This window comes from Manis javanica, chromosome 1, assembly GCF_040802235.1.
Source record: "Manis javanica isolate MJ-LG chromosome 1, MJ_LKY, whole genome shotgun sequence".
In the NCBI taxonomy this organism is placed as follows: domain Eukaryota; kingdom Metazoa; phylum Chordata; class Mammalia; order Pholidota; family Manidae; genus Manis; species Manis javanica.
The window spans coordinates 45,891,212-45,916,915 of record NC_133156.1 but is presented as its reverse complement, the minus strand read 5'-3'; the positions used below and the strand labels follow the sequence as shown (position 1 = coordinate 45,916,915).

Here is a 25,704-nt window from a genome sequence, read left to right as displayed (position 1 = left end):
TATGATATACTTATCTTTACCAGTGATTTTTACTTTCACATGATTTTTTGTTACTAATGAGTACCCTTTCTTTTAGCTTAAAGATCCCTGTAACATTTCTTGTAAGGCCAGTATAGTGATGAACTCCTTTAGCTTTTGCTTGTCTGCAAAACTCTTTTATTTCCCCTTCAATTCTGAATGATAACCTTGCATTCTTGGGTGGAAGTTTTATTTTTTGTTGGTTTGTTTGCCTGTTTTCCCTTTAGCACTTTGAGTATATCATGCCACTCTCTTCTGGCTAGCAAAATTTCTCCTGAATAATCTGCTGAGTGTTTTATGGAGGTTCACTTATATTTAACAAGTTGTTTTTCTCTTAATGCTCTTAAAATTCTTTGTTTATCTTTAACTTCTGATATTTTAATTATAATGTGTCTTGGTGGCAGTTTCTTTGGGTTCATCTTATTTAGAACAAACTGAGCTTCCTGAATTTGAATTTATTTCTCTTTATAGGGAATGGGAGTTTTCAAATGTTATTTATTTATTTATTTATTTTTCTTATGCTCAAGTTCTAAGAGCGACTTTTAATCCCAACTGAACTTGATATTCCAAGATTTAAAAAATGTTTAATGATATTTACATAATAAATACAATTTTAATCACTCAGTTCTTCCTCATCACTGAAATATGCGCTTTTCTTTATCCTTGGGCGTCTTGAATCATCTGGACTGGGTTTCCATTTTTTTTGTTCTTCTTCAATTTTGGCTTGCTGGAAAGCTATGGCTTGACTGAGGCTGTCAAGAGCAGGATCTTCCCCTTCTTCTTCACTTTCTTCTACTTCTTCAACTTCTTCTTCTCGTTCAGGAATTTTCTTCTTTTTCTTTCTCTCTTTCTTCTTTGGAGGCTCACGTTCTCCAATCATTTTTAAGACAGGCATAACTTAAGTGACCACTTTCCCCACATTCGTAACACTTGGATTTGTCGAAGTAGCTGCGGCGCCGGATGAACTCGGCGGCTCTTCCATTGTCGATGGCGATGCTCGCGCGGATCGCTCTGCCAAACAGCTGTTTGTTGTTTATTGCCTTGGTACAGTTTTGTGGATAGTCTTTATCCAAAAATAAAATAAATGCAACCCCTTTACTCTTCCTGGTATCTTTATCTTTCATAATAGTAACCTTCACAACTTTGCCATACTTGGACAGTATCTGGTATAAGTCATTGTTGGTCAGGGAAAAGGGTAAGTTGGATACATACACTGCTTTTACTTGGGGCCAATCCACCACTCATTTCTGCAGGTGGGGCGGCCCGAGGGCACAGCGCGAGCCGTCGGCTCCGGGGAGGCTCAATCCGGACTACGCCTCGTGCCCCGCAGCGACTTGGGCATCCCGAGGCCTGGATTCGCCGGGGACCAGGAGACGCCGGGGACCAGGAGGCGCTGGCAGCTGCACCACTTCCCCGTCAGCGACTCAACTGTTATTTTTTAAAAACAAGTTTTCTGTCCCATTCTCTCTATCTTTTCTATCTGGGACTCCTATAATGTGATTGCTATTCTACTTCATATTGTCCCATGGGTCCTTTAAGCTATATTCACTTTTCTAAATTATTTATTTTTGTTGCTTTGGTTGGGTGAGTTCCATTGCTGTATCATCCTGATCACTGATCCTTTCTTCTGTTTCATCCAATCTGATGTTGAACCCCTTCCAGACATTTTTTCAGTTAACTTATTCTTCAGCTCTGTGACTTCTGTTTGATACTTTCTTATATTTTCTATCTCTGTTGAAGTTCTCACTGTATTCATCCATTCTTCTGAGTTTGGTAAGAATGTTTATGACCTTTACTTTGAATTATTCATGCAGCAAATTACTTATCTCTGTTTCACCAAGGTCCTTTTCAGAGTATACATCTTTTTCATAGGGTTTATCTCATTCTTTTGTCCGGAATATACATTGCTCTGTTTTGTAATTTTGCTTGACTCACCTTCTATGTATTAGTTTAAACAGCTACTTCTTCCAGTCTTAAAGGAGTGGCCTTGTGTAGAAGATGAATCTTATCACTCACCCTTGCCCTAATTCTTGGTTGTCTCTTGAACCTTTGTGTTTGTCTAAACAGTCTGATTTATTCTTGATAGGTCCCAATTATTAATGGTGTGTCAAGAACTATGAATGTTCCAATGGAAAGAGTCTCATTTAGCAATAGTTTCAGTCTGAATGGCTGACCCTCAGGCAGCAGCTTTTAAAGAATGCAAATATATATAGCCCTGTGGAATCACAGTCATAAGCCCTGTGGGGCTTTTGGCCAGGGCATATAAATATCCTATGGGTGGTTGTGGCCAAAAGTGTGGCTCCAGATGAGTGCATAAATAAGGTCCTTTCTGGGAGTACTGTGAGCTGCAGTGAGACCAAAGTGCAGAGAAAAATGGCTTTCCTTGGCCTACAATTCCCTGAGGTCACCACCATATCCAGAAGACTGATGCTCAGGCTAAAGGTCTAGGACAGGTAAAGAGATCTTTTTCACAGGAAGATGGTGTATGCTTCAATCTGCTGTCTTTGCAGTGCTCTAGAGATGGCAGCCTGCCAAGAACTGTCTCTCCAATTGTTATAGTCACATGCAACTCAGAAATGCAAGTCCTCCTAGCTATCAGAGCCAGGCAATCAAGGGATATGTCCTATGTGGACTGCATACTCCCACCAACTTGATTAAGATAGAGAGACAATGTGGAGGCAGGGTACACCCCCTGTCTTTAGCAGGGCAGCAGAAGAGTACAGTGAAGGATCAGGGCACACACTGTTGGCTCTAGCAGGGAAGTGGGAGAGTGCTGTAACTAACCCTCTGGCACTAGCAAGGTACAGGCAGAGTGAAAAAATAGTGCTTGCCAGCACGTCCATCCCAGAGATAGTCCCACTAGGCTCCTGCCCCTCTAAGCAGATACTTTAGTAACATTAGCAAATTAACCTCCTTCATATACAGTTTAGGTACTTTTCAAACTCATTTTTTTCTTCACTGAGTCCTAGGGTAAGTAAGTTAGCACACAGGCTTTTAAGATCAGAATCTCAGTTACCTAAAGTCCTTTGGGTGTCCTGGACATAAGCCCCATTGGTTTTCAAAGCCAGATGTTTCGGTGCTTGTCTCTCTGGTACAGATCCCAAGGGTTGGAATGCCTGATATGGGGAACAAATCCCTCACTCCTTAAGGAGAAGATCAGTATTTGTTTAACACCCAGATACTTCATATGAACTTTTAATTTAGAACCTCAATTTTTACTTAATACTTTCATTATTATTCTTAATGTAAAGATATATCTATTACTATATATTTGAAAGTAAAAAGAATTATAAAGAAGGAAATAATAATCTATAATAGCACTGTGTATTTTGCCATTGAAAATATTTTGGTGAATAGTTTTTCCTTCAGTTTTCCCTTATATGTATGGAATTTAAAAAAATCATAATCACATAAAAAATATATAATTTAACATTTTTTACTTAAAATTAACATTTTTACATGTCTTTAAGTATTCTTTGAAAGATATTTGAATCCCTGCATGTTTTCCATATATACCATGTATTATTTATCTGCTCACCTAACATTAAATGGTTTTCTTCCTAACACAATAAATATCTTCTTCATACATATTTCTTCCAATCCCTAAATACCTCTTGAGGATAAAATATCATAAACAGTCATTTTAAGTGTCTTGATTAATATTGCCAAATTTATGCCAAAAACATTATAGCAAATTCAGACTCTCTCACACTGGATCAAGAGCTTTCATACTGGTTCTCCCAAAACATTAATTGTTATTTTATTATATTACTTGCCAATTTTATTAAAATTATTTCTAATATATTTTAAGAAAGTCTTAGTTGTTTCAGAAATTTATAGCAGCATTTTTTATTAGTTACAAAACCTAACTCCAAATATAAATTTAGGAAACATATTAGATGTAATTTTACAAACAGCATTTTAGTCTATTTTACTGAATAGTTTGAAGAGAAATAATTCTTATTAGAAAACTCTTTTTGAAAGCAGAATGTACACCTATTAATTTATTTCCTTTAACTGTGAAAGTGTAACTTTAATTCAAACCTGAATTAATATCAAGAGCATCAATCTAATGCATTACTAAGCTGTCACTTAAATCTCACTTTATTCTGAGAATACAATAAAAATAGAAATTTTCATTTTAGAGGGCTCCATTTTACTCTGAATGTAAGCATATTACAAAAAATATCATTATTTATGGAGAAAGCAGCCTTTTCAGAAATCTTATTATGCCTCTAATCTCCTATTACAACCTTTCTTAAAATCATTTGTCTTGGAGGCTGCCCGAGGGAGAAAATTTCCTTTAACAATTAACCCTAGTTGTTAGATTAAAATGTTGACTTTAAAAAAAATAATTCTTATTTGTTTATTATCAGTATGTCATAAATCAAAGATTTTAGAACCAGAAATGGCTCTAAAGATTATCTAGTCCAGGCCTCTTCAAAAGGTCCCTATCTCTCACTCTCTCTTTTGTGTCAGCATAACCCTTCATTCAAATCTAGCCCTATAAGGAACCCTTATATATACAAAGATAAAGGAACCTCTTCCCTTCCAAGGTGAGCAGGAAATTTTTTGGTCCATAAGGAGCTTTGTGCTAATTTGAAAAAGATATAGTCTTCCTCAAGACAAGAATTCCATCAGTTGGAAACTTGTATAACATACAGACATTTTAAAAAAATCACTAATATTAATCATCTGACAGTATTTTCTATGTATTTACTATGATCTACAGTGACACTATTGTGTACCATACAGCCTGCACACCTGGTCAGAGGGCCCTGAAGGTAAACAGTGGAGTTCTAGATAGCATCATCAAAAACTTAACGATCTGATCAAACTCCCCTATTTTTCTGATGGAAACAACTCAATTCTATAGAGCCAAGTCACTTACCTGTAGACATGTCTTTAAATATTCTCACTTAGAAAGCAAATATTCTCACTGTTCATTTATTTTGTTTTTCACAACACCCCCATAGATTTTCAGGGAATGAAACTGAAAGGAAATACACAGATAACCTTTAACAATGAAATTTCCTACTGTGATTAATTACCATCAGAATCAATTGGTATTAAGGGGAAAGGGTTTCTTTGGCGTGATATGGATGAAATGGGTAGATGTGTACTGGGATGGTTGGTCTGCTGGTAAGCAAAGAGAAAATGCACATTTTTCCTGAGGCTGTACATTTGGACTATAACTTAAAGAGTTACTTTAAAAAGCGCTATTATAGAAACATAGTCCAGAAATGAGCAAGCGGACTACTGGAAAAAGTGTCAGAGGTAAGAGTACCTAGGGTTAAGGTTATACTGCTTTTCTGAAAAAGGATAAATAAAAGTTACTGTAAGCTAAGTAAACATATATATATTACTTAGACTATTTGGTATAAAGGTAAGAAAAAAGAAAACAATTGATAAAATATATAGAAAGAGTTCCCTTTGAGCCAAAATTTCAAAATTTCATAGTCTTTTCCATGGCTGCAAAGTATGATTGTACATGGTGAGGATAGTTGTTACAAATATTAAAAAACACAACATCTACCAGTAAAACAAGGGGAATAAAGCTTCAGATTTCTTGTGTGTTTTTTTTTTTTCTTTCTGAGAAAATAGCCCAGAAAGTTTTAGGGGAATAGTTACGTAGGGAATGAATCAGGTAAGAACAATTAAGAAAGTAGAGGGGATACAGGTTTTCTGAAGCAACAATAAAGGGCTATGCACAGAGCAGACATCTGTGAAAATGTAAGAAAAGAGACAAGGTACAGGAGAATGTAATGAAATACAAGAGAGAAATACACAGAAGAAGGAATCACAGATTTAAAGAAAAGAAAGTCAATAAAATAATGTACAGTGTTCTAATAAACAGAAATACTTTTCTTTGAGGGAGGTTTGTTGATCCATGATATAGGAAGGAAGGAAAAAAGAAAGGAGGGAGAAATTTGATGAAATGAAAGGTTGGGGGAGCAAAGGAAAGATGATCAAAATATCCGACCTAAAAAATTATCTCAACAGAGAATATGTCGCAATTCCTTCCCTCTGTGGAGAGGGCCTCATGGACAAAACAAATCTTCAATTCAATAGTATGTTGGTAATTAGTTGAAATGTTTAATTTAATGATTCAGTAAATTCAGCTAATAGTTTATCTCATGTGTGTAATTAAGTTATTCTCAAGAAAATTCTTTTTTTGTTCCAAATCTCAATTAAGATTTCTCAATGGTACTATTTTTTACCAAAAACATCCTAATCCAGAAAAAGAAATAAGATGGATCTGTATGTTAATCCTTCCTTGAAAATAATGCTGATTTATCAAAGATCTAAATGCACAAAATAAAAATCAGAAAAGTACAAAGAGTAGCAAAGCTTAATTTTTATATAACCTTTGAGTAGCAAAGACATAATATTACATAAATCCAGGAGCCCTAGAGATAACACTGATAATAAATTGTCTACTTAAAATTTTTAAAATTGTCATTGGTAAGAAAGTATAAAGATAATTGAAACTGGAAGGAAATATGTGTAACATGTGATAGTCAAAAGTCTAATTTCTCAATACTTAAAGGGATCTAAGAAAAAAGAAAAAGAAAAATTGGTAAGATCAAAATAGACAATTCCACAGAAAACTACATATAAATAGCTATTAAGTACTTGAGGTAATATTTCAACTCACTCATTGTGTAATGCAAATTAAAACTGCACAATAAAAATATTTTCACTTAACAAATTGGCAAATAACTAAAGTTGCATAACAGTTTGTTAGTAAAATTAGAGAATGTGAAACAGGCACTCTTTGTTGATGGTCAGTATAATTATGAACATATATCTATAATCCATTTAATCTTTGTCTCCATAATTTCAACTCTAGGAATTTATTCTACAGATTATCAAGACTATGAAGGGTATGAAATTTTCCTCTATCTTTGAGATAACAATTTGACTGTCACAGTTTCACGGATATATGGCAGAAGACTGGAGACTCCTGAGCCAGAAGTGAAGAACTTTATCACTTGGGATAGCAAGCAGTCTGAGCCTAGAGTCCCTTCAAGTTTCACAAGGGTAATGTGATGGGATTTGGGAGGCTGCTGCATGTGATATGGGTTTTGCATCTCAGCTAAGGAATCCTCAATTTAGGAATCTGAATCTTTTAAGATGACCAATAACTAAACATGCTTTCCTTTCAGAGGGAGATAATATCTCTAACTTCCATGGCTGCTTACTATATAAAGCTCCTTGATAAGATGGTACAGAATAAAATAGCAGATAATGCATCTGATCACAAGCTATGCAGAAAACTGACACACCCGTGGAGTATTGCCTTCTAACATAGATACCTCACACAAAGTTATAAGTATGACTATTCCCATTGTAGCTCTATATAACAGCAAACCATTAGCAATATATACAATACCCATCATTAAAAGTCTAAATGTAGTAGTGAACTTGTACAGACTTGTGAGTAAAATTGCAGTATTTCTAGAATATCTCACTTGGCTATAATGCATCTCTATATTAGTAGGTGTTTGGATAGAGAGAAGTTATCAATCTCCATATCAATAGGTGATTACCTGGGGGACCAGGGGCATACCTGGACTGGAGAGGTTGGGTGGGGTCCCTTTTTGCAGCAGGGTCCTGAGCAACGTGGGCAAGCTTCAGTGGACGACTGCTTGTACACAATAAACGGGTTTCTCCCACTTTATTTCTCCCATTTGACTGATTTCGGTTTTAAAGGTAATTTTCCCCGGGCTGGGAAAATATTTTCCCCCTGGAGTTACATACTGACGTAGGAATGTATAAAAAAGGCAGGGAACCAGTATACCTATTTTTCAAGTCTTTTTTTCTAGAGCCTAAATTAATTCCTATTAATGAAAGAAAAAAAAGCCTGATAATAGTACTGCTTCTAGGGAGGGTTACTGTGTAGTTGGGGGCCTTTGGAGAAGAAAATTTACTACATATTTGTTGGGCCTTTTTAATTTTGTCACACTTACCTATTCAGAAAATTAGTTAACATTTTCTGATATCCAAATTTATTAGTCCATTCTTGTCACTGAACTTATGTTCAAGCAAGGCCCCACTATGTCATATATTTATTCATTGTGATAGAAACATGTAAAAAGTTTCTAAACCACTCAGTATAAAGTAGAATCCTTGATATCATTATCCTCAATCTTAGCACCCAGATTTTATTCTATAAAACACTCATCACAAATGTAAATAATTTATTTGTTTGTTTATTTGATTTTGTTCTGTTCTGTGGTAGACTGTGTTGTAATCTCCATGGTCTTAGACATATGGGGGTAAAATTGCAATATTTCCAGAATCTCTCACCTGATCTTAGTTCATCTCCATATCAGCAGGTGTTTCCAAGGGGTGGAGAGAAGTAGTCCATCTCTATATCAATAGGTAATGACAAGGGCCAGCAAGGAGAGCAGAAGTGGACGACTGCTTGTAAGCAACAGATGGGCTTTTCCCACCTTATTTCTCCCTCTGATTGATTTCAGTTTCAAAGGTATTTTGTCCAGAGATTTTCCCCCTGGAGTTAGACCATAGTAAACCCATCATAAAAATTAGAGGGACTTAATTGTATAGTGACATGCAACTAAACACTGACATCTAACTTATGACTGCTACTTTGTTGTTACAACTGATCAGATTAATAGGGGAGGTTGAAGAAATTAACACGTCAATACAAATCTTCATCAGCAATTACCCCAACTCTATGGCGTGATAATGACAGCTTTTATTAATGTTTTGATGTGAATTAGAGTAGATGCTTCTTATTCTGGACCAGAGGTTAGCTGATTATAGCACAGAGGCCAAATCCAGCGTACCACCTATTTCTATAAATAAAGTTTTATTGAAACACAATATGTTTAAACAACTAGTTTAAATCAACAGGAGAGCCTCTATATCCAAAACAGCATAGCTGTTCATTCCAAGCCCCACAAACCCCCTTCTGTTCAAGGTGAGCCCAGACTCTGAAATAGATATGATGTCTATTCACTCTCAACAAAGCTGCTGTCTTTTATAAGGTATTGTGAGTAGGTAGATATCCATCTATTAAAAGCAGAGATCAGTTTCCAGCTCATTCATTTGGGTTACCTGGAAAAGCTATGAAAGAGGACCTCTAACAGTAACAACTTGGCTATATATTTCTTTAATTGACCCAAAGGTAAAAATATTCTTTTGAAATGTCTATTACTCAAGCCACACATCTCCTCAGCCTGACTGTAACTCACACATTTATTGCTTATGTTTTATGAAGTAATAATGTTCTAGATAGTGGCTAAGAAATGAGTATTTGCCCATGAGTCACACATCAGAGCATATATGCACACTGATGGATAGGAGAGGGAACTTCAATTTGCTTTAAAAGAATGATAAAAAGAGATAAAGGAAGGGAAATGGCATTCTCAGTTGACAAGTTTGATCACTTTTATATATTGCTTGTCAGTGGGAGAAAAATCATAGACATTGCTTCAAGTTTTCAAAGTATTAGCATTGGACTAAGTTGTTTCCTAAACCCCTTCTTACCATTATACCTCAATTTGACTTTTTTGTTAGCAAACGTCAGTCACTCCCAGGTGTCCTTCATTATCAAGTCAAAGCATTTTCCTTTCAAACTTCAGATTGCAGCATTCCCCAAGGCTTACTGATGGTTTAAAGGGGAGCCAAACTTTCCACATAAGATATTTTATACTTTGAAAATCCCTTTAAGAACAGCATGCTATATGTGTGTGAGATTAATTCTCTCCCCATCACATGCAGATTAAGTTAGGAGATTTTCCTGCCATAATCAGGAGAGCTTTACACCACATTAACCCTTTCTGATTATGATATAGCCTCTGTTTACAGAATAAAGAAAAAAAGAAAAAAAAGTGAGTCTTGAAGCTGCAAATCAAAACTAACGAATATTGTTAAAAATTACAAAGATAATAGCTGAGGTGCCCCATGTTGAATTAATTCTATATATCAGACTAACTAGAGTTGCTCATTTTAGATGGACATCAACTATGATGCTGTTTTTTACTTCAGTGTATGTGTTTGATTTAGCATATATGCAACTCAAACCCAAAATACTGTAAAACAGAAAGAGCTAGTGTTTGGGCATTTCTATTTAGAAATGACCACATTCAAGGTAAATATTTGCACATCAATGCAGGCTAATCAGGCATCCTTATCAAGTGGTAAAGCTAGTGCTTTACTCAAAGTTAATATGGAATGGTTAAAGACAAGGACAACTTTCAGGTGCCCTTATCAACATATTAGCCCCAATTGCATTTTCCAAATATGTTATCAAAATGGTAATTCTATGCTTTCCTTTCTGTAGCTAGACTAGGTTTCATAAAGGTAGAATTATTACTATAAATATATTGGGGGGAAACTATTTCAATTACTGGGAGAATATGTAACTCAAAATCTATTTATTTCAATTTATTCAACTGTCTTGATATATTCGCTTACAGAAATTTATAAAGAATGAATAAATTCACCTTGAAATTGTACCAATTGACTTTGGCTGGGCTAGACTGTGAGAGGAATCAGAGTGCCTTTTTGAAATAAGCCTTGACAATACTGATCAAAACAAAGAGGCTATTCATTTATTAAACTGACAGCTCAACCCTGGCTTCAAGCTTATGGGATGATGGGGCCTGGGGTGTTATTCATGGCCTGGGGTGCTGGCCTCTACCAGATATGTTTTTGCTACTCACACACTCAGAGCCTATATCTGATGGTGTGACATTTCCTAGGGCATCTGCAGCTGTTCAGATGTCAAGCAGCTGGTGTGAGAACTGTCATCTACTCCAGGATGTTATTCCATGAGTGACACATTAGCCCAGAGAATTTTTTTCATAAAACCACCTTGGTTTCCCTTTAGTTACTTACAATCTATCAAAAAATTTTCAGCAGGGATGTGCTGTGGATAACAAATCTCTAAAAGTAAAACTGAGTGTGCAATGCTTATGCCAGATAATAATGCTTATTATTATAAGGTTGTGAAATGTGTGTTAAGTGATTTGTTGGAGATAATAATGTATCAAATTGTATGAATAAATCATTTATTTTGTAAGTGATAGTGAATTCAACTTTGCATTTACTTATTTAATAGGTAAAGCCTTATAATGTCATTTTTGATATTCTCAGAATGCTGCATTAATGGTAGTAGGTGTGATACACAGGAACATCATCATCTTTGTGTGTGTGGCCATCCAAAAGCGATAAAATCATATGGAATAGAGCAAACCATGATCAACATAGTTATGTACAGCATTAGCTTGGCTTCTTAAATACACTTAGCAACATTTTAGTGAAAGCATTCTCTCTTGGAACACTGATTGCTATAGGTTAAACCAAAGGGTTTCTTCTTCTAAGAACATTCTGTTGTAAACTCAATACTAATTCATTAAAGACAAGATCTTGAACCAGCATAAGATGGTGTCAGAATCTGATCACTCTTTGGAGGAAGAGGAAAGTGTCTTAAAAAAACAAAAATCTAAAAAGAATGAGCCTGAGTAGGGGTAAGCTTATTTGAAACTTTTGCATGAGAAAATCAAAACACATAGCCAAACTGTATATTCCCAGCTTCTAATTCACCTTTGCTTTCTTCAAAAGACAATTTTACTCACATTTACTCATGGTGACAAAACAAACCGTTTTAAAGTCATTTTGGTAAGATGAGAGAAACATGGCCTGATAAAATAAAACTGGCAATAATGCTAGTTTTTCATCCTTTCATATCCTGTTAAACACCCACAGTGGCCATTCTGCACATAAGTACTCATCATCACATAGTTGGCTTCACTGTTTATCCTTTCTTCCTGATTCATTTCAAAATTTCTTTAACATTACATATTTCCCTCAGGGTACCGTTCCTCCCAATATTAGCCCACCTAATGTAGGTAAGACTGAATAAACCCCAAGATCATGGGGGAGAGTTGTGAATGGACCTAAGCCAGCCACTGACTTCCACATTCCTTAAAGAGACAAATGACTCCACTTGGACCAATCAAATTTAGTCCTGAAATTCCAATTTGAAATGATGAAGAAGATCTTAGAGGCAGTAAATCAGCCACTTCACTACCCTACAGAGAGCTTCTATGAAAACCAAATAGTTTCCAAACTAAAAATGAATACCACTATGAAAAGACCCTGGAGATATACATTAAGACCCTGAATTTATCCTTATCTGGAATCAACACAACCCACACACTTTTCAATTAGATAAACAAATAAATTCCCTGTTTCATTAAGCCAATTTGTAATAGCTTTATTATTTATACTTGGACAAATGTTAGTTTATCTATGCTCAAATTTTATTAAGTTCTCTTTTTACAAGTTCTTATGTAAATTTGTGTTTGGAAAGGAAATAATATTACAAAAATAGATATCTGTGAACTTTTGACAGATATCATTTACCTACATTTTTTGCCTATTATTTAATGGAGAAGTATACTTAATTAACAAGTGGTGTCAGAACAACTGGACAGTCACAAGCAAAAAAGATGAATCTAGACAAAGATCTCATACGTTCATGAAAATTAACTCAAAATTGATTGACATCTTAAAAGCAGCCACAAACAAATGACAGTGTCTTTAAAAGAACAAAACCTAGACTGAAATTGACTTGATAGTAGAAAAAACTGAAAGCCAAAACATAATGGAGTACTAATCTTCAAAACTCTGAAAAACAAAACAGAACATGATCTTGCTTATCTAAAATTCTACAACAAGCAAAAATATCTGTAGAGAATGAAAGTGAAAGATATTTTCAGACATTTATGTAATCAAAAATAAAAAAGTTAAAAAAATAAACAAAAGAAAAACCTCAGAGAATTTATCATCATCAGGCCTGTGTTAAAGGGTATCTGGAAAGTGTTACTTAGGCAGAAGAACATTGACCACAAAAGGAAGCTAGAATGAAGGACAATAGGAAAAGTAATGAAGAGTAAATGAAACACACATAGAAATTAACTCAAAATGATTATAAACCTAGGTGTAAAACACAAAACTATAAAACTCCTAGAAAGATAATAGGAGAAAATCTAGATGACCATGGGTATGGTGACAAATTTTTAGATACAACACCAAAGATATGATCCATAAAATAATAATTGATAAGTTGGACTTCATTAATATTAAAAATCTCTGCTTTGCAAAAGATAATATCAACAGACCTAGAAGAAAAGCCAAGGACTGGGAAAAATATTTGCAAAAGACACATCTGGTAAGAACAGTTGTCCAAAATATACAATGAACTCTTTAAACTCAACAATAAGAAAACAAACAACCTGATTAAAAAATTAGACAAAGATCTTAACAGATACCTCATTAAAGAAGATAGATGGATGGCAAATAAGCATATGAAAAGATGCTCCACATCATATATCATCAGGGAACTGCAAGTTAAAACAATGAGATTCTACTACACACCTATTATAATGGCTGAAATCCGAAGCACTGACACCACCAAACACTGATGTGAAAGTAGAGTAACTCTCATTCACTACTGGTGAGAATGCTAAATAATACAGTCGCTTTGAAAGAGAGTTTGGCTGTTTCTAGCAAAATTAAACATACTCTTACCAGATGATCCAGCCATCACACTCCTTGGCATTTACCCAAAGGAGTTGAAAACATGTTGAAGATTTGTGTCCACATAAAACCTGCACATAGATGTTTATAGCAGCTTTATTTATAATTGCCAAAACTTAGAGGCAACCAAGATGTCCCTTAGTTTGATAAATGCATAAACTATGGTAAATCCAGACAACAGAATGTTATTCAGTGCTAAAAATAATTGAGTTATCAAGTTATGAAAATACATGAAGGAAACTTAAATGCATACTATTACTAAGTAAAAGAATCCAGTCTTAAAAAGCTATATAGTATATGATTCCAACTATATGATATTCTGTAAAAGGCAAAACTATGGAGATAATAAAACGATCAGTGGTTGCCAGGGTTTGGACTGGGGGATGGTTGAGTAGGTAGAACATAGAAGATTTTTAGGGCAGTGAAAATACTCTGTACAACACTATAATGATGGATATATATCATTTCATTTGCGTAAACCCATAGAATATGGAACCCCAAGAGTGATCTGTAATGTGAACTCTGGACTTTGGATGATTATGATGTATCAGTGTACATTCATCCACTGTAACAAATCTCACCACTCTAATGGGTGATATTCATCAACATCAAGGAAGAGGTCTGAACGTGTGATGGCATAAGGAAAGACTCTGAACCTTCCCCTCAATTTTGTTCCCCAAAACTACTCTGAGAATTTTTTTAAAAAATACATATTTAACTATATATATATGTATAAGAAAATCTGTTAAAAGTAATATACATATAAAATTTAACAAAAAATGATCACATACACACAAAACAAGTTGTGATTTTATAGGGAAAAGACCATTATATAGTGCTGCCAACACAGAATCTTGGTGATCTAGAAATCCTCTAAAAGAGAAAGAGTGCCCTGAGATTGACAGTGCTGCCTACATCACCAGCTTACTTATAAACAAAATACATAATAAAAATGAAGTAGAGAATAATTAAACTCACTAAAAAGACATATTTTAAGATAAAATGCATACATATATATGTGCATATATTCATATATATAAACATATGCATTCTTATGCATGTGTGTGAACATCTAGTTTCTTATTTTTATAGGTTTTCCTCAATATTTTGATTTTTCTAGTCCTACCTTTCCTTTGAATATTATCACTGTATGCTTATAGATATGACAACTGTTGCTTAAGTATTTTTTTGCTTGTATTTATTAGATTCATGGTCACTTTGAATATTTCATATTCATAACTACGAACAATTATTTTTCTGAATTTTTTTCTAGTTTGACTATTCTCATTTTCAGATTTTTCTCCTACCATGTATTGAATTACAGTCCTTTGAATATATGTGTGTGTATAGATAGCTATTTGCATGTACATATATAGATATTTGTTATCTATCTATCTGGAAATAGAGAAGAGAGACAGAGAGATTAGTGGTGGTTACCATAAGCTAATTTTTTTGCTTTAAATTTAGACTTTGGAGGTTTTGTCTTCATCCTTTTTAAAACATATTCTGGATACTTCTGCATACATTTCCTTAAATACTTTTATGGAAAACAAAACAAAATCTTTAGGTACTTGCATCTACTTTAAGTCAAAAGATTTAGTTATTTTGTTTGTTTTGGAAAGGAAGGAGTGATCCTTGATTGAGGGACACTGCGAGGTGGGAAAGAGACAGACTGAGAGTCCATTAGCTTCTCTGGCCCCGAATCCACTGTGATATTCAAGGTTATGTAATGAAATACCTGCTAGATGGAAATAAATTACCATATTAGAAACCATGTTTTTGAAACCATGAAGTACGAACCGCAGGAAATACATTAACAGATGTGTTAATTTTCTGTTAAGCTATAAAATATTACCATGAGATAGGACATTACAATGTATTCAGAATTTTCCCATTTCATCTAAACTTAAATCAAATTCCTATTTTCAACCCAGTTAAAAGCAATAATCTAGCCCCAATCTAATTCCATTTTAGATTTCATGCAATCTTCTTTATATTTCTCTGGTCAAAATAAAAAATGGAAACTCAGAGCTTGTAAAGTATTCTTTTAATTCATTTTCTGATTTAAGACTGAACTAGGGAAGTGGTCATTTCTCATCATATTTATTCCTACTGATATAGCAAATTATAGATATTAAATGGTATCTTCTTTATAATTGGATCTTGTGGAATCAGGCAAAAGCTTGGTATTTCCTCTATCCCTTTTAAGTATTCAGTTTATGTCAGCCTGAAATTTTCTTATTTTCAAAATCTATAACAGTATCCTTGTAAATGTCTTGTATCACATCACAATGAAAATAACTCAACTAGGAAAAAAAATTCTTTTATGTGCATGTACAAAGCACTCATTAGTGTCAGAGGAGGCAACAATTCTGTGGACAGGATGTGATTTCTAAAGAAGCTTTCATATATTTTAACAGAGATTCTTATTTCTCAAATACAAAGTTTTAAACATTTCTCAGGAAAGGAAAGGTGTGAAAGTTCTCTTTGGTATTTATTCAACCAGTTCACTAGCTTTCATTCACGTTATTGAAAAATACTGTTTCCTGTTTACCACTTATAAACACTTCCCTATTTTCCCTTCAGTTCATTCTGGGTTTTTGGTTTTATGTTCATTATTTTGTTTTTGCTTTTTTCTGGAAAGAAGAAACAATTTAAGGATTTGAAAATTTTTGTGACATTGAATAACCTATGATCCCACCTTCATCTCCTCTTAGTCTCAAGGGAGAACAAAAATATCTGTAGTCTTCAGGCTTTGAGTTTCTTCTTTGATATGGGTAATTTTTATTCCCCCATCCTCAGCAAAATCGCTGATCAAGAGTAAGGTTACATTTGGATGACTTAACAGCACATCTTGTCAGTTTCTGCAGCTCTAGAAAGTGTCCCCAATTTACTTTAATTATTTTCTCTTAGGTGGCAGTAATCAAATGACAGTGATAACAGAAGTATCTGCTATTAGAGCAATGAGTTTAGATTCTCTAGCCCTCTCAGCCATACCATATACAAGTGATAATGAACAACCTGAGAATTAAATAGACACCATTTTTGAGTCACTATACAAACAGCAAGACATAGTCTTATTACTTAATTACCTAAATACCAACCAATACAATAAAGTGAATATTTTCTTCTAATGTGTAGACTCCAGAAGAGTCCCCTTGGAATTGATTCCTTTATCTACTTACTAGATTAAAGTCTGAAATGAAAAAACACCCTTCTTATACTTAACCTGTCAACATGTTCCCATTCCCCTTCCTAATAATGCAGACATTAATTAATTATCCATTTTACTTGTAAGTAAAGATTGGGAAAAAATGTATATAGTTTCATAATTGCTAGCCCTTATGAAAAAGGAAGAAATTATGTTCTTGCTATAAATAATATTTTTTTCATTTATACTAAGTTAATCCCACTTCATATATAAAGCATATGAACTGTGAAAGAATCCCTTACAAAATAAATATATCCTACAATAAACTAAATGAACAGCTACATTGATTTTTATACTGAAATAATGAGTTGTTTTCATGGAGGAAAATGGTAGGGATGCAGCCTAAGTGAATACCTATGCAATTCGGTTTCTGCAAATGCCTTTTCAAAGATAAGTATCTCCATTTGATGAATGATAACGTACATGATCAATTGTACCTCACAGCCCTCAGCTTCCCTTACATGAGTCTATTGAAGTTACTCTATAAATCAATCTGATCCATCAAATTACTCAAACAACCTGTAAAACTACTCTTTAAAAAAATACATGCAACTTTTTGTTTGTTTTAATATATCAACTTGGTAAGCTAACAATTTGGCATTGAGTAGACAAACTTATGGTGTAATTTGGCTTACTAGATTTTAAAAGCTGATGTCTACACAGTTCAGGTCCATTTTATGATGAAATTTTGGCTTATTTGAAGGAGAAATAGGTGGTTTGCCGGCAGAGTCTGTGTTTGCATGTAGTAGTGTGTATCTGTGTATGTATGTTCATACACACATATCCTTGCTGATCCTAATGACCTAATAGATCTATTGACCTAATAGATTTCATACTGTTAATACATATGCTTAATAAATCCTTGATACAGATGATTAAAATTCTTGTTCCCTTAACATACTTGTTATATGGCACTTGAAAATTTTGAGCTCATTATTCCAACTATCTGTGATGTCAAGTTGCATAAACAGCTTCTGATTAGGTTTTTTTTTTCTTCAGAGAGAGGGGTATGTAATAAATCCTTTAACAAGTACAAATGTTAAAATATAAAATGAAGTAAAGTGAGCAGTGAAGAAAATTGTTTATCAAATGGCATAATTATTACTAATTATTCACTTTATGCTTTCAAAATATGGTACAGTGTTTGTGTTTGTAATAGCTCTTTCATTTTTCATATGAAAGCATATCCATAAATATTTGTCTAAGTAAAGACCTGCTCTGTGTACAAATGATTGTTGAAACTGAGTGCTTGGAAAGTAGATCTTCAATGTTTTCACTGAGAAATAATGAAAACATATTTGATAAATAATTCATTTACACCTGCTGTGCATAATAATCACTCATGATGCTGGAGTTCTTTCTGAAATAGTTCTCCAAATGAGTTGTCTTTTGCACATACAGTGTTGTTTCCAGTGAGGAGACTTGAAAGTCCATAATATTTCACTGAGCATGTTGGTCTAGGAATTAGTACAATGAAGCTGCTCACCAAAGCTTTGTGTAAATAATTTAGACTTAAATGTGCAAGGTTTAAATAAGAATTTTGTGAAATGGATAGCATTATGCAAGTCCTAAATAAAGCTACACTTTAAAAAAATATCTATTATTATAACATATTAAACTTTTAGAATCTTTTAAAATATGTGAGAATGAAACTATATTATTATTATATGGCCATGCTTCCCAAGGTGTAGACTTCTGGGAAGTATCCACTAGAATCTTGCTAGAAATGCAAAATCTCAGTTCCTAAACCAGACCCACTACTGTATCTGAAACTGGGGGGTGTAGAGTCCAGTGAGCTAAGTTTAACAAACTTTGTGAGGGATTCTGATGGCTAAGTTAGAGAACCCCTAATTATGCTATGAGGGTGCTATATTGAGCATAAAGGTTTCTATTCTATTCAGTATGTCATAAATATTTAGCATGTCTTAAAGATTAAGAATTTGTAAAACTAATAAAATACACTAACATTTCTGTTTTCATTTTCATGTGAAAAACATTGTTTGCAGTTTTTACTTTTACTTTATATTTAAATAATTTTCATATAAGCAGATTCTAAGACTTTTCACCCCCATTTTCAGAATTGTTTTTATATTTTGTATTTAGCATTGTATAAATGGAAGTATTTGGAAATGATACATTTTAAAGGGGCTAATATCTAAAAACATATAAAGATATCATACAACTTCACACCAAAAAATCCCTCAGTAATCTGATGAAAAAATGGAAAGAGGACCTGAATAGACACTTTTCCAAAGAAGATACACAGATGGCTGACACATGAAAAGATGCTCAACATCACTAATCATCAGGGAAATGCAAATCTAAACCACAATGAAATGTCAAAATGGCTACTATCAACAAGATAGGAAGCAACAAGGATTGGCCAGGATTTGGAGAAAAGGGAACCTTTGTACACTGCTAGTGGAATTGCAAATTAGTGCAGCCACTGTGGAAAGTCAGTATGGACGTTTCTCAAAACAAAAAACTAAAAAGAGAAATACTATATGACCCAGCAAGTCCACCTCTTGGAATTTACCTAAAGAAAACAAAATCACTAATCAGAAAATATATGTACACTCCTATGTTCATCACAGGATTATTTACAATAGCCGAAATAAGGAAAATTTAAATGTCCATCTACAGATGAATGCATAAAAATGTTGTGGAATGGAATGGAAATTACTCATCTATGAAAAAGAAAGAAATTTGATATTTATCACAATATGGATGGAACTAGGGAATATTATGTTAAGTGAAATAAGTAAGGGAAAGATAAATACTGTATGGTTTCACCTAAGTGTGGAATCTAATAAACAAAACAAATGAACAAACAAACATAATTGAAATAGACTCATAAACACAGAGAACAGACTGGTGGTTACCACACAGATAGGAGATTGGGGAGGATGGGTGAAATAGGTGAAGAGAAAAAATTAGTAAGTATGAAATCTTGATCTGTGTGAAACAAACACACACTTTGAGATGGTTTCAAGAAGGTACAAATGCACACAGTTTTCACAGTTCTGAAAATGGGGGTAAAAAGTCTTAGAATCTGCTTATATGAAAATTATTTAAATATAAATTAAAAGTAAAAATGGCAAACAATGTTTTTCACATGAAAATGAAAACAGAAATGTTAGTGTATTTTATTAGTTTTACAAATTCTTAAAATTTTTACTCTAAATTTTGTTTGTCTATTTGTCTCTTTTCATGTTCAAGACATAAAGCATATAATTATTTTATAATAACCATAATCTTAAAAATGATATTGATAAAAGGATCTCAGTCTTTAAGATTTATTTTTGTAGGGAGCTGTAATAAATAAAATAATGACACACATGGAAAGCAATGAAATCTTCAGGTGAAATAAAATTGAGATAAAATTTAATAAAATGGCAACATATTCAAATATATTTGACTTTAGAAAAAGCTATTATCTCTTTTTTGTCATTCCTGATGTTGAACAGTCACTTATGAGTTTGGAGTCTCTAAATTTCTCAAGCCATTCACATAGTTGAAATGATTTCTTCCCACCAGAAAATGCTTCTCCATATCTTAACCTATTTAGAAATTTCTTCTCTGATGATGTGCTCAACAAATGTTGGCATAAATAAATGAAAGAGAAGGCCCCACCATACCAATCTCAAGTGCTTAGATGTCTTGGTAGAGACAAAACAGTATTAATACGAATCTAGTGTTTACTACAGGTATCTAGGCTAAAATACTGACTTGGTACTTGTTAGTAATAAAAGACAAAATTTAGGTGTTCATAAGTCAGTAAAAAGTGATAACAATAAAATCAGAAAAGTACTTGAGATTAAAAAAATGGGTGGAGGACATGAACAGACATTTTTCTAAGGATGATATGCAGATGGCCAATAGGCACATGAAAAGATGCTCCACATTATTAATAATCAGGGAAATGCAAATCAAAACCACAATGAGATATCACCTCACACTAGTTAGAATGGCCACTGTTCAAAAGACAAGAAATAACAAGTGTTGGTGAGGATGTGGAGAAAAGGGAATCCTCCTACACTGTTGGTGGGAATGTCAATTGGTGCAGCCACTGGGGAAAGAAGTATGTAAATTCCTCAAAAAGCTAAAATAGAAATACCAACTACCCAGTAAATCCACTTCAAAACCTCTGATTTGAAAAGATATTCACACCTGTGTGTTTACTGCCACACTATTTACAATAGCCAAGATATGGAGACAACCAGAGAGTTCATCAATAGATGAATAAAGAGGATGTGGTACATATACACAATAGAATGATATCCAGCTATAAAAAAGAAATTCTGCCATTTGTAACAACATGGATGGACCTAGAAGGTATTATGCTGAGTGAAACAAGCCAGGCAGAGAAAGACAAATACCATATGATTTCACTTATTTGTGGAATCTAAAAGGAAAACAAAACAAAATGAACAAAATAGCAGTAGACTTCATAGCCACTTAGAAGTTACCATGACTTCATAGACACTGAGAAGTGTTGTGAACTTGAAACCAAAACAAGATTATTTATCAATAATACTTCAAAAAAAGGTACCTGAATATAATAAAGTTATATTACAGGTGAATGAGTTGTTGTATAAATTGTTTCATTATTGTAATAATAGCATAAGGAAACAAAAAACTAAGAAATCAGAAAGGAGATTTTCCAAAATTAAAGACAACATAAACAGGAATTTGACAAAAGAAAGAGCGAAATGTTGAGCAGAAACTAAATAAAAATTGTTATTTTTATGTAGGAAGTCATTTTGGGATTTTATAAGCATAAAAAATAAAATAGAAAAATCATTTTCTTAGGAGCAGGACAGCCTCATTGATAGAAAAGTGGGGCCTGAATTTAAGGGTAATGTAAAATTTAAAAGGCTGATATTGTGGAGCCAACATCATTAGATATATTTTGTCATTAAGTCCACTATGCTGTCTAATATGCTTATTAATGGGCAAATATTTCAAATATGCATGTTATTTAAAATCTAAATGCAATCATCCCTAATTACTAAGATTTGAACCAGATGTTCTGCTAAAACCACAATATTAAGATTTTCGACAAATGTAGGCAACAGATGATTTCATTTGACCTTAAAAATCTATGCATTTTAAACCCCATAGCAACCGGGCAGGAAGCAGAAGCCCTGTCTGCACACAGCTGCCCAGCACAAGCCCAGGAGAGAAAGGCCACAAACCAACAAGAAGGGAAGCTCTTCCAGCGGTCACTTGTACCAGCTCTGCAAACTATCTCTATCATCATGAAAAGGCAAAACTACAGGCAGACAAAGATCACAGAGAAAACACCTGAGGAGACAGACCTAACCAGTCCTCCTGAAAAAGAATTCAAAATAAAAATCATGAACATACTGACAGAGATGCAGAGAAAAATGCAAGAGCAATGGGATGAGATGCAGAGAAAAATGCAAGAGCAGTGGGGTGAAGTCCGGAGGGAGATCACAGATGTCAGGAAGGAGATCACAGAAGTGAAACAATCCCTGGAAGGATTTATAAGCAGAATGGATAAGATGCAAGAGGCCATTGAAGGAATAGAAGCCAGAGAACAGGAACATATAGAAGCTGACAGAGAGAGAGATAAAAGGATCTCCAGGAATGAAACAACACTAAGAGAACTATGTGACCAAGCCAAAAGGAATAATATTCGTATTATAGGGATACCAGAAGAAGAAGAAAGAGGAAAAGGGATAGAAAGTCTCTTTGAAGAAATAATTGCTGAAAACTTCCCCAAACTGGGGGAGGAAATAATCGAACAGACCATGGAATTACACAGAACCCCCAACAGAAAGGATCCAAGGAGGACAACACCAAGACACATAGTAATTAAAATGGCAAGGATCAAGGATAAGGAAAGAGTTTTAAAGGCAGCTAGAGAGAAAAAGGTCACCTATAAAGGAAAACCCATCAGGCTAACATCAGACTTCTCGATAGAAACCTTTAAGTCCAGAAGAGAATGGCATGATATACTTAATGCAATGAAACAGAAGGGCCTTGAACCAAGGATACTGTATCCAGCACGACTATCATTTAAATATGATGGTGGGATTAAACAATTCCCAGACAAGCAAAAGCTGAGGGAATTTGCTTCCCACAAACCACCTCTACAGGGCATCCTACAGGGACTGCTCTAAATGGGAGCACCCCTAAAAAGAGCACAGAACAAAACACAAAACATATGAAGAATGGAGGAGGAGGAATAAGAAGGGAGAGAAGAAAAGAATCTCCAGACAGTGTATATAACAGCTCAATAAGCGAGCCAAGTTAGGCAGTAAGATACTAAAGAAGCTCACCTTGAACCTTTGGTAACCACGAATCTAAAGCCTGCAATGGCAATAAGTACATATCTCTTAATAGTCACCCTAAATGTAAATGGACTTACTGCACCAATCAAAAGACACAGAGTAATAGAATGGATAAAAAAGCAAGACCCATCTATATGCTGCTTACAAGAAACTCACCTTAAACCCAAAGATAAGCATAGACTAAAAGTCAAGGGATGGAAAAACATATTTCAGGCAAACAACAGTGAGAAGAAAGCAGAGGTTGCAGTACTAATATCAGACAAAATAGACTTCAAAACAAAGAAAGTAACGAGAGATAAAGAAGGATACTACATAATGATAAAGGGCTCAGTCCAACAAGAGGATATAACCATTCTAAATGTATATGCACCCAATACAGGAGCACCAGCATATGTGAAGGAAATACTAACAGAACTAAAGAGGGAAATAGACTGCAATGCATTCATTTTAGGAGACTTCAACACACCACTCACCCCAAAGGATAGATCCACTGGGCAGAAAATAAGTAAGGACACACAGGCGCTGAACAACACACTAGAACAGATGGACCTAATAGACATCTATAGAACTCTACATCCAAAAGCAACAGGATATACATTCTTCTCAAGTGCACATGGAACATTCTCCAGAAGAGACCACATACTAGCTCACAAAAAGAGCCTCAGTAAATTCCAAAATATTGAAATTCTACCAACCAATTTTTCAGACCACAAAGGTATAAAAGTAGAAATAAATTCTACAAAGAAAACAAAAAAGCTCACAAACACATGGAGGCTTAACAAAATGCTACTAAATAATCAATGGATCAATGAACAAATCAAAATAGAGATCAAGGGATATATAGAAACAAATGACAACAACAACACTAAGCCCCAACTTCTGTGGGATGCAGCGAAAGCAGCCTTAAGAGGAAAGTATATAGCAATCCAGGCACACTTGAAGAAGGAAGAACAATCCCAAATGAATAGTCTAACATCACAATTATTAAAACTGGAAAAAGAAGAACAAATGAGGCCTAAAGTCAGCAGAAGGAGGGACATAGTAAAGATCAGAGAAGAAATAAACAAAATTGAGAAGAATAAAACAATAGCAAAAATCAATGAAACCAAGAGCTGGTTCTTTGAGAAAATAAACAAAATAGATAAGCCTCTAGCCCAACTTATTAAGAGAAAAAGAGAGTCAATACAAATCAACATAATCAGAAATGAGAATGGAAAAATCTCGACAGACTCCACAGAAATACAAAGAATTATTTAAGACTACTATGAAAACCTATATGCCAACAAGCTGGAAAACCTAGAAGAAATGGACAACTTCTGAGAAAAATACAACCTCCCAAGACTGACCAAGGAAGAAACACAAAAGTTAAACAAACCAATTACGAGCAAAGAAATTGAAACGGTAATCAAAAAACTACCCAAGAACAAAACCCCAGGACCGGACGGATTTACCTCGGAATTTTATCAGACACACAGAGAAGACATAATACCCATTCTCCTTAAAGTGTTCCACAAAATAGAAGAAGAGGGAATCCTTCCAAACTCATTCTATGAAGCCAACATCACCCTAATACCAAAACCAGGCAAAGACCCCACCAAAAAAGAAAATTATAGACCAATATCCCTGATGAATGTAGATGCAAAAATACTCAATAAAATATTAGCAAACAGAATTCAACAGTATATCAAAAGGATCATACACCATGACCAAGTGGGGTTCATCCCAGGAATGCAAGGATGGTACAACATTCGAAAATCCATCAACATCATCCACCACATCAACAAAAAGAAGGACAAAAACCACATGATCATCTCCATAGATGCCGAAAAAGCATTTGACAAAATTCAACATGCATTCATGATAAAAACTCTCAGCAAAATGGGAATAGAGGGCAAGTACCTCAACATAATAAAGGCCATATATGATAAACCCACGGCCAGCATTATACTGAACAGCGAGAAGCTAAAAGCATTTCCTCTGAGATCGGGAACCAGACAGGGATGCCCACTCTCCCCACTGTTATTCAACATAGTACTGGAGGTCCTAGCCACGGCAATGAGACAAAACAAAGAAATACAAGGAATCCAGATTGGTAAAGAAGAAGTTAAACTGTCACTATTTGCAGATAACATGATATTATACATAAAAAACCCTAAAGACTCCACCCCAAAACTACTAGAACTGATATCAGAATACAGCAAAGTTGCAGGATACAAAATTAACACACAGAAATCTGTAGCTTTCCTATACACTAACAATGAATCAATAGAAAGAGAAATCAGGAAAACAATTCCATTCACCAATGCATCAAAAAGAATAAAATACCTAGGAATAAACCTAACCAAAGAAGCGAAAGACTTATACTCTGAAAACTACAAGTCACTCTTAAGAGAAATTAAATGGGACACTAATAAATGGAAACTCATCCCATGCTCATGGCTAGGAAGAATTAATATCGTCAAAATGGCCATCCTGCCCAAAGCAATATACAGATTTGATGCAATCCCTCTCAAATTACCAGCAACATTCTTCAATGAACTGGAACAAATAATTCAAAAATTCATATGGAAACACCAA

General features: G+C 34.3%; 1 pseudogene; it reads right to left on the bottom strand.

The window, feature by feature from the left end:
• Positions 1 to 537: 537 nt before the first annotated feature.
• Positions 538 to 1,321, bottom strand: LOC108396580 (zinc finger CCHC-type and RNA-binding motif-containing protein 1 pseudogene; annotated as a pseudogene).
• Positions 1,322 to 25,704: the final 24,383 nt, after the last annotated feature.